The sequence below is a fragment of the Mandrillus leucophaeus genome, unplaced genomic scaffold, assembly GCF_000951045.1.
Source record: "Mandrillus leucophaeus isolate KB7577 unplaced genomic scaffold, Mleu.le_1.0 Scaffold95, whole genome shotgun sequence".
Classification (NCBI taxonomy): domain Eukaryota; kingdom Metazoa; phylum Chordata; class Mammalia; order Primates; family Cercopithecidae; genus Mandrillus; species Mandrillus leucophaeus.
Window position 1 is genome coordinate 4193161 of NW_012110363.1, and position 15969 is coordinate 4209129.

At 37.8% G+C, this 15969-nt stretch overlaps 1 protein-coding gene across 2 annotated transcripts in view; it reads right to left on the reverse strand.

Moving 5' to 3' along the window:
• Positions 1-1431, reverse strand: part of FAM198B (family with sequence similarity 198, member B) — a 48161-nt gene extending 46730 nt beyond the window's left edge. The window contains exon 1 of one of the 2 annotated variants that reach the window (XM_011970506.1): positions 1246-1431. The gene's annotated coding sequence lies outside the window, so the exon portion shown is untranslated. Of the gene's footprint in view, positions 1-715; positions 1115-1245 lie in introns of those variants that run through there. The other variant, XM_011970505.1, reaches the window with a different exon arrangement.
• Between the last annotated feature and the right edge of the window lie 14538 nt (positions 1432-15969).

Consider the following 15969-nt stretch of genomic DNA (forward strand, 5'->3'; position numbering starts at 1 on the left):
GGATACAGAGTTAACTGAGTCACAATCTCAAACCATTTAAGTTCCTCTACAAGAGTAAAGAAAAAGTCATCATTTCCTTTCATAAATATCACCACTAAATGTTTTTAAAAATAAAAGTTAAAACCATGGAAACAAGATAGATGTATAGATTTGACAGTCACTTTAAAGTAGTGAAAACAAGACACAAAAATCCAAGAGTGTTTTATAACTTGTACCTAGAGTCATTTAAGTTGACTCTGAAGCAAAAGCATTAAAATGTGACAAACCTGGGCTTTTCCTTTTTGCAATTCAGAAAGAACTTAAGACAAGTAATAGGTGATTTTTTAAAACTCTATAACTATACCATATTTACTTTTTAAAGTCCTGAATTAACCAAGTACAAGCAGCAAGTATTAACAATAAAATTTAGAAACATATTCTCTTAGTCTAATGGTACAAATTTTTCTTCATATTAATAATATGTTCCATTAGCTTACATTGTTAGTATAATACAAAGCCGTAAATGTCCATATATGTTGGAAACAGTTGCATTTATTCTGTTTCTCTCTCTCTCTCTCTTACACATACACACACACACACAACACAACACAACTCTGACTGCTTTTTATTTCTTTTCTTTCCACCGAAGTCAGCTGAAAGAAAATAAAAGCATCTCTAGTTCTGTTTTTTCACTACTAAAAAGAAAAAGAAGAAACTTGTAAGCAACCTTACTTACACAGCTGGCCCCATGCTTGGCTCCAGGAAGAATGTAATCCTTGACTCTAATGCAAAGAACTTTTAAAGGCTGAGGCATGTAAGTAGAACATATTTCATGGTCAAGAGTGTTCCACATTTCAAACATTTCAGTTCAGCTTTAAAAGCTCCCTTGAAAACTACTGATTGCAAAGCAAAACTTGGAAACTGACTGCTGCATGGTTTTAAGATATATAAGGCTTTTAAAAACAATAGTTAACAAAATAAACATTAATTTTAAATTCGGAAAAAAGAAATGCCGTAGAGAATCAGTTTTCATTCAAATAACTTTCCACTTATTTTTAACCCCTGGGAGCCCTCTAGTGTCGTGTTTGCAAAACAGACTCAGAAATGTCAGTCTCATGAAGTTCAAAAGATCGAGAGTGTTTGCTATCTTGGTGGAGCAGCCGCAGCCAAGGGAGTAACTTGTAAAATGCGGAATGCCATCACCCCTCGAGTGTCCATCCCGCATAACTTGGGGTTAGAGCACAAGCGTTCCCAGGAACTACTCACCTTACCATCTTGGCCGTTTCATTTGTCTTCCACCAGTTCTGGAAAGAGAAGGCCTAGAAGTTCAGGAAAAAAAAGGTAAGAAAGAGTTAATATAAATGAGGGGGAAAAAATAGAACAGTGAGATAAGAGTGCACATAGATAAGGAAAGACATTTATAGTGTGCAGTTGCACAGTGCAACAGTTCACAAAAAGAAGTCGTGGATTTCCTCTGATTGGAGGTTTTTAAAAAAAACAGGTGAGGGATTGGCCTGGGTGGTTTGCGTGTCCTAGCACAAAGGCAGGAGCTGATGACCTCGGGGTCTCAATTAGACTATGACAAATAGAATCAAAAGGCAAGAAGACAGAAAGAGGACAGGGATTTTTCCTCCCCACAGAGAAAGAAAGTTGTGATACTGAAGAGTGGGTAAAAGATTAGCATATGGTGTATATTCCTAAAAATACTATATTTTACAATGCAAAAAGAGCAAGGAGTTGGAATATATATGGAAGGAGAGAATAAACGTCCAAGTGGTAAATTGACGAAAATTATAATCAGGCTGTTATTTTAGCACTCTAAACTCAGTCCTTTTTTCCTCTTTAAAAGTCCTGCCACATGGAGGAATGAGAAGGAGCAATCCCAATATTGATAGTAGCCTGGAAGTACCTGGGTATTTTGGCTAAACTTTCTGAGAATTCAGGCATCAAAGCAATTTTATTTGCACTCAAAAACTCTTAAGGCACATACTTTCATACACACAGAATTATTTTCTAGATAGAAAATGTGAACTTCTTGCAAGAAAACCATACCAAAGCTGCATTTTATAATCATCTTATTATTTTTACAGTCAAAGGAACAACTGACTTGGCTCTATAAAAATTAAAAGTAAGCCTTTGGCAGAGACCAGTTATAATAACCAGAAGTCTCCTCCAGCTGTTTTTAGAGCTACTTTTTTCATGGAAAAATGCCTAGGAGATAGGGCGAGTTGTGTGAGTTAGTAAATCTGGTTGACTACCTTCCCACCCCACTCCGAAAATGTCTCCTAGAAAAAGAACAATACACTGTCCCCTGCTATAGCCACAATAGGGATTAGTGGAGGCTCCACTCTCTACTCTGAACTATGATATTCAGAGAATGGGCTGAAGAGGGAGGAAGTCTGGCTTTAAATTCTTCTCATTTAACTCTTACGTGTGGTCCCCTGTGGCAAGTCATTTTACCCTGCCTCAGTTTCCCTCATGTGTAAGAGAAGAAAAATAATACCACTTACTCCATCGGTTTCTTGTGATGATTGAATGAGATAGCAGCCTTGGAATGATCATTTGAAATACTCAGCAATGTGTTTGTTTTTATCCCCCATGATGCCTCATTAAACTGCTCGGAAGCCTGTCTCCTCGGCCCAGGCCTCGACACATAGTCACCATTGCACCACAGCAAAGCTATCACGGTAGAATTGAGGACAAGCACACTGAATTAGTTGTAGTCAAGATATTGATGTAACCAATACACTGGATAAACAGGGCTTGTCAGATATAATCAGAACACAATTTTAGTGATTGCCGCCCTCCACTGCCCATTGAAACCTCTTCTGTGGCCTGATATCTCTTTTCAACTTTCTTTTTTTTTTTTTTTTTTTTTTTTGAGACAGAGTCTCGCTCTGTCACCCAGGCTGGAGTGCAGTGGCCGGATCTCAGCTCACTGCAAGCTCCGCCTCCCGGGTTTACGCCATTCTCCTGCCTCAGCCTCCCGAGTAGCTGGGACTACAGGCGCCTGCCACCTCGCCCGGCTAAGTTTTTTTTGTATTTTTAGTAGAGACGGGGTTTCACTGTGTTAGCCAGGATAGTCTCGATCTCCTGACCTCGTGATCCGCCCGTCTCGGCCTCCCAAAGTGCTGGGATTACAGGCTTGAGCCACCGCGCCCGGCCTCAACTTTCTTAAATGGAAACTCAGGCAGGCCCCATGACTTTTCCAGTAATACTTAAATTTTTTTAAAAGTTCTCCAGTTGTTAACCATAGACATACAGACACGTAATATACATAAACTAATTAATATGTTTGATTCTATATCATAGTACATTTTTTTTCAATTTCTTTTAAATTTCCAGAATTTCTCCAGAAGATAGCAGTCCCTCAAAAAGCATAACCAAAATCTACTGAAAAGGGACAGAGGAGATCCATCGTAGATTCTTTTTTGTTCTTGCCTAGAGTTCTTGTTCCTTAACCACTCACCCAGCCACTCACCCTACTTTGAGCCTGGCTCTGGCTGTTCCAAGGTAGTGGAGAGAGAGAAGCAATAATGGCAGAAATGGTTTTGCTACTCCATTCATAATGCTGCGAATTGACTTATAAGCTCTCCAGGTTTGGCAGGTATGTAAAGCTGACTCTGCGATGAGCATCTTGTAGTCACTTCAAAGACACCACTATCAAAGCATCTCTCTAGCTGGCTGTTGATGGCCCCTCAGTCCCTTGGAACTTGGTAGTCCCCTGTTCTGTTGAGATCACCTCATCTCTCCAGGCTGTTCTCTTAGGCAGCATTTAGGCTGACTCGCAGGCTGGTTTTCTAACTTGGACCTCTGTGTACTGCCCCACAAGTGATCCAATGGACATGGTCACCATCATTTGCTCCAGTAACCTCAGACTTCCCAATGCAGCAAACCACTTCCCTCAGCACAGCGGATCCATACCTCATTTTGGAATGTGGAAGCAATTGCCATCAATTGCTCATGGTCTCTGTTGAAACTGAATGGAAAGGTGTTTTTTGCCATCAGGTAGCATGGGACACGGAGAAGTTTAATTTGGTTTTAGAAAAATAAAGCTAAATTCCTTGAACGAGTGTTAGTTTGAAAACTTGTTGCCACAATATAACATTCGTTTATAACTTACAATATAATCTGTGTGTGCACATATAGAACTCAAAGCATTCGTTATTATTATTAGATTAGATCAGAGAGACTAATAATTCTTGTGCCTAAAATATTTTCTCTTCTTAAAAATAATGAGAGAAATAAAGTGAAAAAGTAGACAGTAAGATAATGGTAGAGCCCATTAGAATTACCTGGGGACCTTTCCATATCTTTATGGAGGGGCAAGGATGGTGATGGAGAGAAAACATGAGTAGAGCAGGATTGTGGGAATGTTCTGTTTCTTCGTTTAGATGGGATTTACCTAAGTATGTTTATTTTGAGATAGCACATTGACTATACATTTATGATTTCTGTACTTTTCCATATTTATATATGTCTTATCCTTCAATCAAATTGGAAAGGTGGTAGATAAATAGTTATTTATTTTATATCCTTTATACCTTGTATATATGTTATAAATCTATAAAGAAGGAGAGTAGGACAAATAATTTGTTTACAATAAAAAATGCACATTTTTTCAGTCATTTAAAAATTAAGTTTAAATATTAAAGAACAGCAAAAACCCCCGAAAATTTTAAAAATATATGAGTGTCTAGGCCCCATCCATCTTCCCAGAGACTCTAAATGATCTAAAGTAGGGCCCAGGAATCCACAGTTTTAAAAGCTTCTAATGTGCAGAGTTATAATTCACTGTTATATATTGTGTATAATTATATACACTGTTATATACTGTGTATAATTCACTGTTATATATAAGTTAAATACTTAGTTCTAGAAGCAAATTAACACCTTTTTACAATTAAATGATGTCTTAGGTTTCACTGGCAATGAAGTGAACCCTTCAAGGCTTCCAATAGCAAGATCCTAGTTTGATGAAGGCTATTTGCCTTCAGTCTGGGACAACTCCTGGACCAGATTAGATAGTGAATCGGGCCTCATCTTTCACCCACAGCACTCTCATTTCCCCCACTCCTGTCAGGTGTGTCACCTGCTGTGACTGTGTGGCAACTTGCCCATCTCCTGAGAGCCCTTGGGAAAGTGAAGGACAATATATAAGGACTCCAATCACTGAAAAGCTAAGTACTGAGTTTTTCTTTACCGTTGTTGACCCAGGCTTGTTGCACAGATTGCCGACCTGCAGATGGACACCTTGTTCCTGGTTCAGTGCTGCCCAGACTCTTCCACTGGGGCACCCTATCCCTTGCTCCTCATATTCCCGATTTCTAGGAACCATAACCCTACTATGATTATAATTGCAGCATTAGCATAGGTTCCTGGGTACAACCTTTGCCCTACTTATTGTATGGAATTTGCTAATACCTTTGCTATCCATTCCAACACCAGGCCTGGACAGCACCAAGCTGCCCCGCCTGCCGCTGAAAAACTTTCAACTTTATGATCTTTGAAGTTTTGTCATAAAAGTGTTAAATAGTAGTCTATACTATATCTGTCTTTTGACCAGTATGCAAAAGAAGTTATATTGATTATGTCATATTTTATAGAAATATGTGCACTTTTTATCTGACAATTGATTGCTCACCCCTAAGGACATCATTCCTGTTGACCTAAACTAGTACATCTATATGCAGTAGGAGAAGTGCTTTTGGAGAAAATCACCTGTCTCCTCAGAACTGGTCTTACAAATCTATGAAGTAACACTATGTGCCATAGCCTAATCACTCATATATGACCCAGAGAACACCAAATAGGCATATTTCCAGCAGATAAAATGCCTGGCATTGCATTGTATTAGGTATTCTCTCCTCTGTCTACTATTATACCATGCACTTTCCTCCATTTTCCTGGTATGGAAATCTCCTGCAATAATGCATTTGCCTCATTTCCCTAGGAACGTTTATTCCATGATTTGACGTTGTGTCTGTGTTAGAATGGTTCTGCCACATGACCAGAAACTGGGCGATGTCTGCATGAACATACTATGATATGGTAAACAGATAAAACATATGACAGCCAATTTGGCATCTATTTGAAATGATAGACATGTACAAAGTTATTATTTCACTTCTTAATAATTAGATAATTTATGCAGGTTAGAATAATTTCCATTTGTTTTATAGTTCTAAAACCTGATAATTCATAGAGTCATCATGGAATAAAGTAAGAATTAGGAAAATTGGAGGTTGCCCTGGGTTTCTTCAAAAAGCCCCCACACAATCTAGACAACTAAGCTTCTCTGTTTCAGAAATAGGCACTCAAGGTCCTGATACTCTGCTCCATCTCTGTCCCCAGGGCACACACACAGAGGAGAAACCAGGACAGACACACTGGCTCTAGGTCATTCTTGGCAGAGACAGAACAACTCACGCAGCAGTAGTTTTCTGTCTTTGTAAAGGAGTAAAGATTGGATAAAACTGTCTCAACCCTTGGGCTCCTTGCAGAAAACTAGTGCAGACCAACAGATTATTTTTTCTCTCCTCACCTAAGGTATAGTTTATGTAAAAGAAAAAAATCTACAGAGTACATTTAAAGAAAGGAAAGGCCCCTGGCTTCACTAGATTAAATTTGGAACATTAGAAATGCATTGGGATTATAAGTAAACACCTTAAACTGCAGGAGAAGAATGTAGAGAGAAATTTGGAATCATTTATTCATTTGTATCTGGTAGTTTTGGAACAGAGTTGGATCACCTACTGTGATTCTGACATATGTAGCCTATCTGATACAATGTTGGCGTATGTAACTACATACCCAAGTTTTAAGAATTGATAGTGAAACTGGATTGGAAAAGACAGACTGGGTTAATGTTACATACTCTACCCATTCACCCACTCCCACCTCCCCAGCACTGTGGATTCAAGCACCAGAAAAGAAGAACTACAGGAAGGCACTGATGGAGATATTTTCATATATTATTCTGTGCAATATCAATGCATTAGCAGCCATTGGCTTGCAAGGTGAAGAAATATGATGCAGGGTCAGGGAGCATCTCATCCTTTCCATTACCTCTCAGGTATTGCAACTTCTGGAGCACTGGTGGGTAGCTCCCATGGTGTGGACTTCAGGGTTGCCGTAGAAGGCAGCAAGAGCAGCAGGTGAAGCAGTAAGTTGCCCATAAGTAGCTGCACAGAGAGAAAACATCCATGAGAGAGGCTTGTGTGTGGTAACCAGAACTACCTGGGTTATAAGCCTATGAACTACAAGACTAAGCATCCCTAAGACACAATAAGTGCTTTTCGGAGAGGTGCTGGAGGTCTTGTTTTACGCAGGAGGGTAAAAGTCAGTACAGTTCAAGTCACTCCTGCCAAAGAATGCTAGGTAGCCATGGGCTAGTGAGACTTGGAGAAATGTACGTTGCACAACAGTTTAAAATTTATTGAAGACCTACTCAACGCTTGTCACTAAAGCTGGATTCTGTGGGGAGTACACAATGTGTAAGGCACTGCCTGGACATTAACTGAATTAACAAGTGCATGAATGAATGAACATATTAAGATGGTAAAACACATCCCAAGGCCAGTGGTTCTCAAAGTGTGACCCTGGACCCGCAGCATCAGCTTCACCTAGAAATTTGTTAGAAATGAAAATCCTCGAAACCCACCTGAGACCTACGGAATCGGAAACTGGAGGAGAGTCTTGTTTCAATACAGATATTGAAACAAGCCCTCCAGGTGACTGCCCTAGTGAGAAGCCCCAAAACGAATGGGGCAGGCCAGGAGGAAGACAGTAAGATACCAAAAGAAGGTGGACAGAAAAGCAAAAAGTTGGGAGACAATTCAAAACAATATTTGCAGTTTATCTAAGGTTATTCTATTCTTTTTCCCATCTTTATGAGAGTTCCATTTCCTTCCTGATATTTTATCCTTTGGATCAAAAACACAGAATGTGTTAACATCACATACCCCGCCCAGCCACCCACTCTCACCTACTCAGCGCCATAGATTCAAGCTCCTTCTCAAAGCAAGTTCACAGCATGTAGAAACTGGAAAAAGAAGGAATTTGAGAGAGACTACAGTTCACAGCCCATGGAATGAAAACCAGGAGCACTCATGGCTGGGTGTGGAGGGACTGCCTAAGGAAAAGTGCCAGAGAAAAATCAATCCTTGACAGCCCATCACCAGTTATGAATCCATAAAGACTCCTTTTATAGTAAAATCACACTGTTTTCCAAAGGGCAGTCATCGGGTTCCCATGGTCATGTAACATGTAGCATAGCCAAAAATTATAAGCCTAAAAGCTTTTGGTTAGAAGCTTGGAATGGGTTCTGAAATAAAAAGATGAAAAGATACCAAGGAGTATAACACAGAGAAAAAAAATTGAATATTTTTATAAGAATGAACATGTCGTTCTCTAAATATAACACACTCCAATTATTTTTCCACAGGAAATGACCAGTGCTTTGGTTAAGAATGCATATTATATTGCAGTTCTTTGGGGAATGAAGCCACCCTTGACTGAGGTAATCATCAGTTCAGAGGCAACTCCTTGTTTTATCTTTGCACTAATTGCTTAGAGAAATAACCAGACAATATAATTTATGACAATAAATCTGCATTTACCTGAGTTAACGAATTTGTGAACAAAAAGATTCCTATCTCAGGTAGGTGCTTTTGGCAAGATAATTAATTTAGCTTAGTTTCCTCATCTGAAAAGCTAAGATCATTATATCTAGTACACAGAATGGTTCTAATAATTAAATTGCATGTTATATGTAAAGCACTTAGCACAGTGCTTGATACACTCTAAGATGTAATTGCTCATTCATTATTTTCTCTTTTTTTGCAAGGATGATACTAATGGTTAGGCACTCTCTAAAGAGATGTAAGACACTGTTGGTAAGATTCATTGATCAATACATGATTTCAGGTTCAAGACACAGTTGTATTATTAAGTTACTAATGCAGTAAATTATCCAGAATTTGCTTCACTGTCTCCTTTTATACTTAACAAAAGACTTAAAAGATAATCAGGAATATATTCTGCATGCTACTTTGGATTCAAATCTTTGCCCATTTTTGCATTTGAAATTTTGAACTAGTCTATGGTAACCTATATGAGGCTACAGTGAGGTGATTCATAGCAATATAATTGAAATAGGGAGGTATCATAATTGAATACTTGTTTTACTTAATAATGGCATCCATCTCATAGAGCTGGTGTGAGGATTAGATGAATTAATACATGCAAGCCCTTACAATATCAAAAAAAAGTCAGCTTTGTAATTATCAGGTGGGGAAAGACAGACCTTAGAAATATTCATTTCTTACGGTCAAAATGAGATTCAGAGTTGGTCACACCCATTTATACTTTGATCAAGGGAGAGGTCACCCAATTATTGGATGGATTTAGTCAGTTCTCCTGACAGGTATCTCCTTATTATGGAGAAACCTGTAATCGCTTATTAGAGACTGAAGTATTTGTTGCCATATCCTTAGACTCCTCTATTATGCTTTTATTTTTTCATTTAAAATATTTTTGGAGCAACTACCATGTGATAGGCGTTGTGAAATCACTTTGGAAGTAGCAGTTAAAATGATATACAATGGTCTAGCAGTCAAGGGACTTATAGGATCCTACCTTCTAGGCTGGACTCCCTTCTCAAAATTTCATCTCTATCCTGTTCTCCACCTTCTTCCTCATCTACCACCCTGAGAACCTGCCCAAACCGAGCAGAAATGTCTAGTTTCAGCTCTCAATTCTTCCCATTCTATCTGTCTCAATATAATTAAGTAGATCATGCCTACATACCTCAAATATGTCCATTCTAATCATACTAAATTTGTCTACCAAGTGACAGTATTGGACTGCTTTCGGTAGTTTTATAGATAATTCATTTTCATTGATAAATAATTCACTTACCAATCTGTCATAAGTTTCAAACTGACCCAAAGCTTATTTTCACTTATTCTATTATTGAATCATGGAAAAAAAAGACATTCTTCTTTTTGTTAAATAAGAAAAAAATGCTTTACAATTAATTGAATTTCAGCTAACAGGTGGATAGATTTCTTTCTAAAATATATAGCTTTGTGAAATAAAAAAGTTTAATAAGTTGAGTTTGGAATTTCTGCAGCCAAACATATAAGTGTCTGAGAGGCTTGGTGAACAAAAGTTCATCACGAAACATTTTTATTTCTTTTCAAGTTTTCCATGAAGAGCACAATTCAAAATTAAAATGTATAACTTTCTGTTTCAAGCAGTATATATTGTCAGGCTAGAAACTCTCAAAGGCCCTCTTACCTAAAACCTAGACCTAGAATAAATAAGGAAAAAACGCATATAATCCATTGTTTACAAATTTTCTAAAAATGAAAGATTCTCAAATTTAAAACTTCCATAAATGACATCAAGTTATCTGTGGTTAATATTAGAAATCACAAGCATACAAAGAAAAAAAAACACAAAGAGAGAGAGAGAGAGAATTTTTGGAATTATTTGAATCCAAACGTAAATATAGATAGATAAACATAAACTGTTTAAAGGAAGACTAAGGGAACATGCAACAAAAGGATTTAAAAATGATTGGGTACACATCAAAAAAAATTTAAATAACATTTAGAAATGATAAAACTGTTCAAATTAAAATTCACTGAATAGAATGTTGGCCCCTGGAGTCAACCGTGTAGCTTACATTTAACTAAATCTTCTACCAAAAATAAGTTTAAAAATTGGAAAAACATATATCTAGAAAACAATCCTATGAAAGCATTGGAGAGCCAGTGCAAGTAATATTGAGCAGCTAGAATCCTTGAGAAAGGGAAGCACACAAGATGTATTCAACATTCACCTCGGAATTTTCCTGGAGGCATTTTCCAAGTTGTGGTGAAGGCGAAAGGAGCGCAAGAAGAAAGCAGGAGTCTCACACACCAGAGGAGACAAAGTCTGGTGTTTCAGGATGCCAAAGGAGCTCTGATTTGAGGAGCAAACTATTGAAAAAGACAGGAAGCTAAGAGAGTGTCTGCAAATCTGCACCCTAGTTTCCCTCAAATTGTGGGTAAATTTCTGACTTGTGTATGTGTAAGGCAAGCCTTCAAGATACATACTAGGAAACAGCAAACAGAAAGCTGGAGTGCTGAGCACAGATTTCAGCAGTTGAACAGCACTGAGGAGTTAAAGAGTAAAATGAAATCCAGAGGGAGCGTGCTAAACTCAGGTCTAGGAGGACTTGGGTAGAACTACTTTTTTAAATTTTCTTTCTTTTTTTTTTTTTTTTTTTTTTTTTTGAGTCAGAGTTTCACTCTTGTTGCCCAGGCTGGAGTGCAATGGCGTGATCTCGGCTCACTGCAACCTCCGCCTCCCGGAGGTTCAGGTAGTTCTCCTGCCTTAACCTCCTGAGTAGCTGGGATTACAGGCACGCGCCACAATGCCCAGCTAATTTTTGTAATTTTGGTAGAGATGGGATTTCACCATGTTGACCAGGCTGGTCTCGAACTCCTGACCTCGTGATCCACCCACCTCGGCCTCCCAAAGTGCTGGGATTACAGACGTGAGCCACCGCACCCGACTCGGGCAAAGCTACTTTTTAAGATTAATAGTCACATCCTGTAAGTAACAAATTTAAAAGGTCATGTATGACAAGGCTTAAAACTAAGTCTCAACTGGATCAAAGTCATTCACTGACGTGCTTTATAACTAAAAAACAAAAGCAACACTTTTGTGGGAACATCATATAGAGAATGTACAGTATGCCATCTATATTCTGAAAACCGACTGAAAATTACAAAACATGCCAAAAATAACAACAGCAAATAACCAACACAGAGGGAAAAGGCGGGAAATTTAGAAAGAAAAAAAAAAAAAACAACTTCCAGGCTCCATCCTTCAGGAATATCGAGGAGGCAGGCATGCAGCTGCTGCCACTGAAGCCTGAGCCTAAGCCTGAGGCACAAGCTCTGCGTCACTTCCTGTGCCTGCAGGTGCGCCCTGACTGCGCGCCCGATTTCCGGGCTCTGTGCTATTGGAGTCCCTGGCTCTTGCAGTTCACGAGCCTGGGAGGCCGCATGCATCCAAAGGCCTTTTTCCTGTGCTGTTTGCGCGAGCTGCCTTCTCCCTGCCTGCCCACCCGAGCATGACCAAGGTGGTAAGCTGCCAGTGGCCATCTCCATAAAAGCAACTGAAAGTTTCATACTGGAAGCTCTTTTGGCTGGCACTCCCACAGTTCTATGAAATAAACTTACTTAAAGCTCTATGAAGTATGAAAACTTTGCCCTGCTCTTTGACTTGCACAAATTTTGTTTGTATCGTACATTAGAAGAGAGAAAAGGATGCCTTGCGATGGCATTATTAACTAATGGGGCACTGCAATTTTTACCAGGAGGTGAACTATGCTTAGAAGACTCAGACTTTTTAGAAAATCATTTCTCCACTTTAAAAAAAAAAAAAAAAAAATTGAAGGAGGGCAAGAAATTTCACAACATAGTGATAAACAATCACCATCTTTATAGTATCCATATAACTATTCAAAAATAAAACATTTTTCCTAAGACCTGTGTGGTAAGTCGGTAGATAAGAGGCTTTTGTAAAGTGCTACTTATTGGTAGCTGACTTATATGAAGTAGTCCTAATGAATAAGGAGGGTTAACTAGTCTTGTTTGAAACTGTGCCTGTGAAAGTTGTAGCAGTCTTATTTAAAGTGTATAACAGTGTTCTCTTGCTTAATTTAATCTTTAACTTTATAGTATGCCACAACTATAAAGTATTAATGCTATTGTTACCCAAACAAGAAAAAAATTATTATTTTATTATGTCAAAAGTTTAAATAAGATGTTCTACTGCCATTGTTCTAGCTGTCCAGTGCATTAGCACTTCTTGATGTGCTTAGGAGATGGATCCATGAATTTCTTAGACTTTCTGCCAGAATTAAAAAATGTCTGATTAAATGGTGAACAGTAAGTAGACTGAGGCAAATTTCCAGTGATGTTGTCATTTTTTATTTTGCTGTGCCTTTAGCTTGAGGATTACAACACAATTCTGTTTAAAACCAAACAGCATTAGTTCTTATCTATTTCCCAGATGGGAAATCTATTTTAAGTCAATATTTTAAAGAAATATGAAGCCATAACAAAAGCTATCATTATTTTTTCTCTGAAGTGCTAGTTAATGCATGCAAAGAAAATAGAGCGATTTAAAACTATTCATCGTTTAATGTTTAATGACACTTATTTTCAGTATATTTTATATGGGTAATTTTTTTTACCTCCTCTAAAGAGGAGTAATGTTTATTGACTAAAGGTAAAAAATAATGGTTTAGACACCAATTCTTTTTCAAGATCTTTGACTATATTATGCATTGTACAATGGATTTTATTCTTCATGAAATTTTTTAGTTTCCCTACCTATAAGACAGAGATAATGACTTAGGGAGAGTTCTACAGGAGACTCAGACTTTAAAATACTTAGATTGATCGATAAAACAAAGTAAAGCAAAAGATAAGGAGTGTGAGAATTTCAACAGAAAATTAGAAGCTATAAAAAAATCAGTGGGGCCAGGCGCAGTGGCTCATGCCTGTAATCCCAGCACTTTGGGAGGCCGAGGCGGGTGGATCACAAGGTCAGAAGTTTGGGACCAGCCTGACCAACATGGTGAAACCCCATCTCTACTAAAAATACAAAAATTAGCCACGTGTGGTGGTGCGCTCCTGTAATCCAAGCTACTCAAGAGGCTGAGGCAGGAGAATTGCTTGAACCCAGGAGGTGGAGGTTGCAGTGAGCTGAGATCACGCCACTGTACTCCAGCCTGGGTGACAGAGTGAGACTCTGTCTCAAAAAAAAAAAAAAAAAAAAAAAAAAAATTAAGTGGATATTCTTAGTCTGAAATTTTTTAGAAATCTGAAATTTAAAAAAATAATTTGATTTTAAAGGCAGATAGAACAAAGCAGAACCAAGGTTTATGAAATCAAAAACAGGTCCCTAGAAAATATTAAATATAAAAGCAAAGCATTAGAAAAATAAATAGAAAAAAAAATCAAAGCAGAGTGTTTAAAATATGTATTGGACACAGTTAAAAAATCAAACATAGGTGTAACTGGATGTCCCAAAGAAAAGAGAAAGACGTGGTGGCAGAAACAATATTTTAAAAGACAATGATAGAATTTTCAAACTCAAAAAACACATCAATCCAAAGATAAAGTAAAATCTTTGAATTCAATGCATGTACAAGGGAATTATCAATAAACACCTCATAGTTCACTCATTAAAAAACAAAATATATACAATTGAAAAGAGAATTTGTAAACTAAAAGGTAGGTCAGAAGAAGATACCCAAACTGACACACAGACAGTTAAGAGGATGGAGAATCCGGAAAGGGCGTGAGAAACTTACCAGACATGATTAAAAGGTTTACTCAAGGTACAGAAGAAGGGAGAAGAAAATGAGACTTAAACAGTGTTTGAAGAGAAAACAGCCAAGAATTTTTCAGATTTAATAAATGCTACAAACCTGCAGAAGGATAAGCACATTTCCATTTTATAAGAAGTAAGCAATATAAAGTTTGGATAATTGAGATTGCATTGTATTTTTTTGGAATATTAGAACTGGAAGATGCCTAAGAGATAAAATAAATATAACCCACTGATTTTATAGAAGCAGCAGCTTGAGGGGCCTACCAGTAAATAACTTGAGAGTCAGACAGAATCAGAACTCTTAAATTCAAATTAAGTGATATTTTCACTATATAAGACTTTCCTATCTAATTTTCTTAAATTAAATCAACAGCATTATCAGAAGATATAGAGCATACTATCATTTTAAATATGGATTTTCCTAAACTACTTTTTAAATCTTTCTTGTTGACTTTCATAATGTTGGCATATTGATAGTGAGAAAGGGTAATGTCAGTCACTTGTTCAAGATCACATGTTAGAGGCAGATCAGGGACTAAAATTTAAGTCTCTGAACTTTCAAACTCAGAGTGTTTTTCACATGTATTTTTTTTTTTTTAGATGACATTTGAGCACTGCAACTGAAACCGAAAACTGCTGTTCTTTTGCGTTCATGTTTAGCTTTAGCTATTATTTGTTGTGTGATCCATACAATTTTTTTTTTTTTTCTTTTTTGAGACGAAGTTTTGCTCTTGTCATCCAGGTTGGAGTGCCGTGGCACAATCTCGGCTCAGTGCAACCTCTGACTCCTGGGTTCAACGAATTCTCCTGCCTCAGCCTCCCAAGTAACTGGGATTACAGGTGCCCGCCACCTCACCCCGCTAATTTTTTGTATTTTTAGTAGAGACAGAGTTTCGCCATGTTGAGCAGGCTGGGCTGGAACTCCTGACCTCAGGTGATCTGCCTGCCTCGGCCTCCCGAAGTGCTGGGATTACAGATGTGAGCCACTGTGCCCGACTGATCCATACAATTTCTAATACAATTATCTGTACTATGTGAAAGGAGGGTGGAGGACTACAAGAGAGAATGGAAAAAGGAATTATGATTTATTGATAATAGACATCTACCTTTTCTCTACCTACCATTTCTTTCCTCATTTCTTCTAGGAATAGACCCCGTCACTGTCCTGCATGTAAGAATGAATATATGGCTAAGCTTTGGCAAAAACAGTTTATCTCCCTATTAGGACAGCAATTGGTCTAGGGTTGAGAACTTTACTCAAGCTTGGAATATTAGCCTTCTTCCAGGACTTTTAAATTAAGAACATTTACTGTCTAGTCATGAAGCGATGAGTTAATGATCCCAGGAAGAGGGATAGTGCACATCATTTCAGCCAGCTTGAGAAAATGAAGTCACTGTTTAGAAAGAACCACAGAAAGAGAAGGAAGAGAATAATACAGATTAGAGCCTCCAGTTCGATGTTCCATCTTCCCTGTCCTTACCATAATTAATGTGCCAATAAATTCACCCTTTTGCCTAACAAGCTCAAATTGAGTTTCAATCACTTTCATTTCAAAGATTTTTTATTGATGCAGAGATTTGTACAGA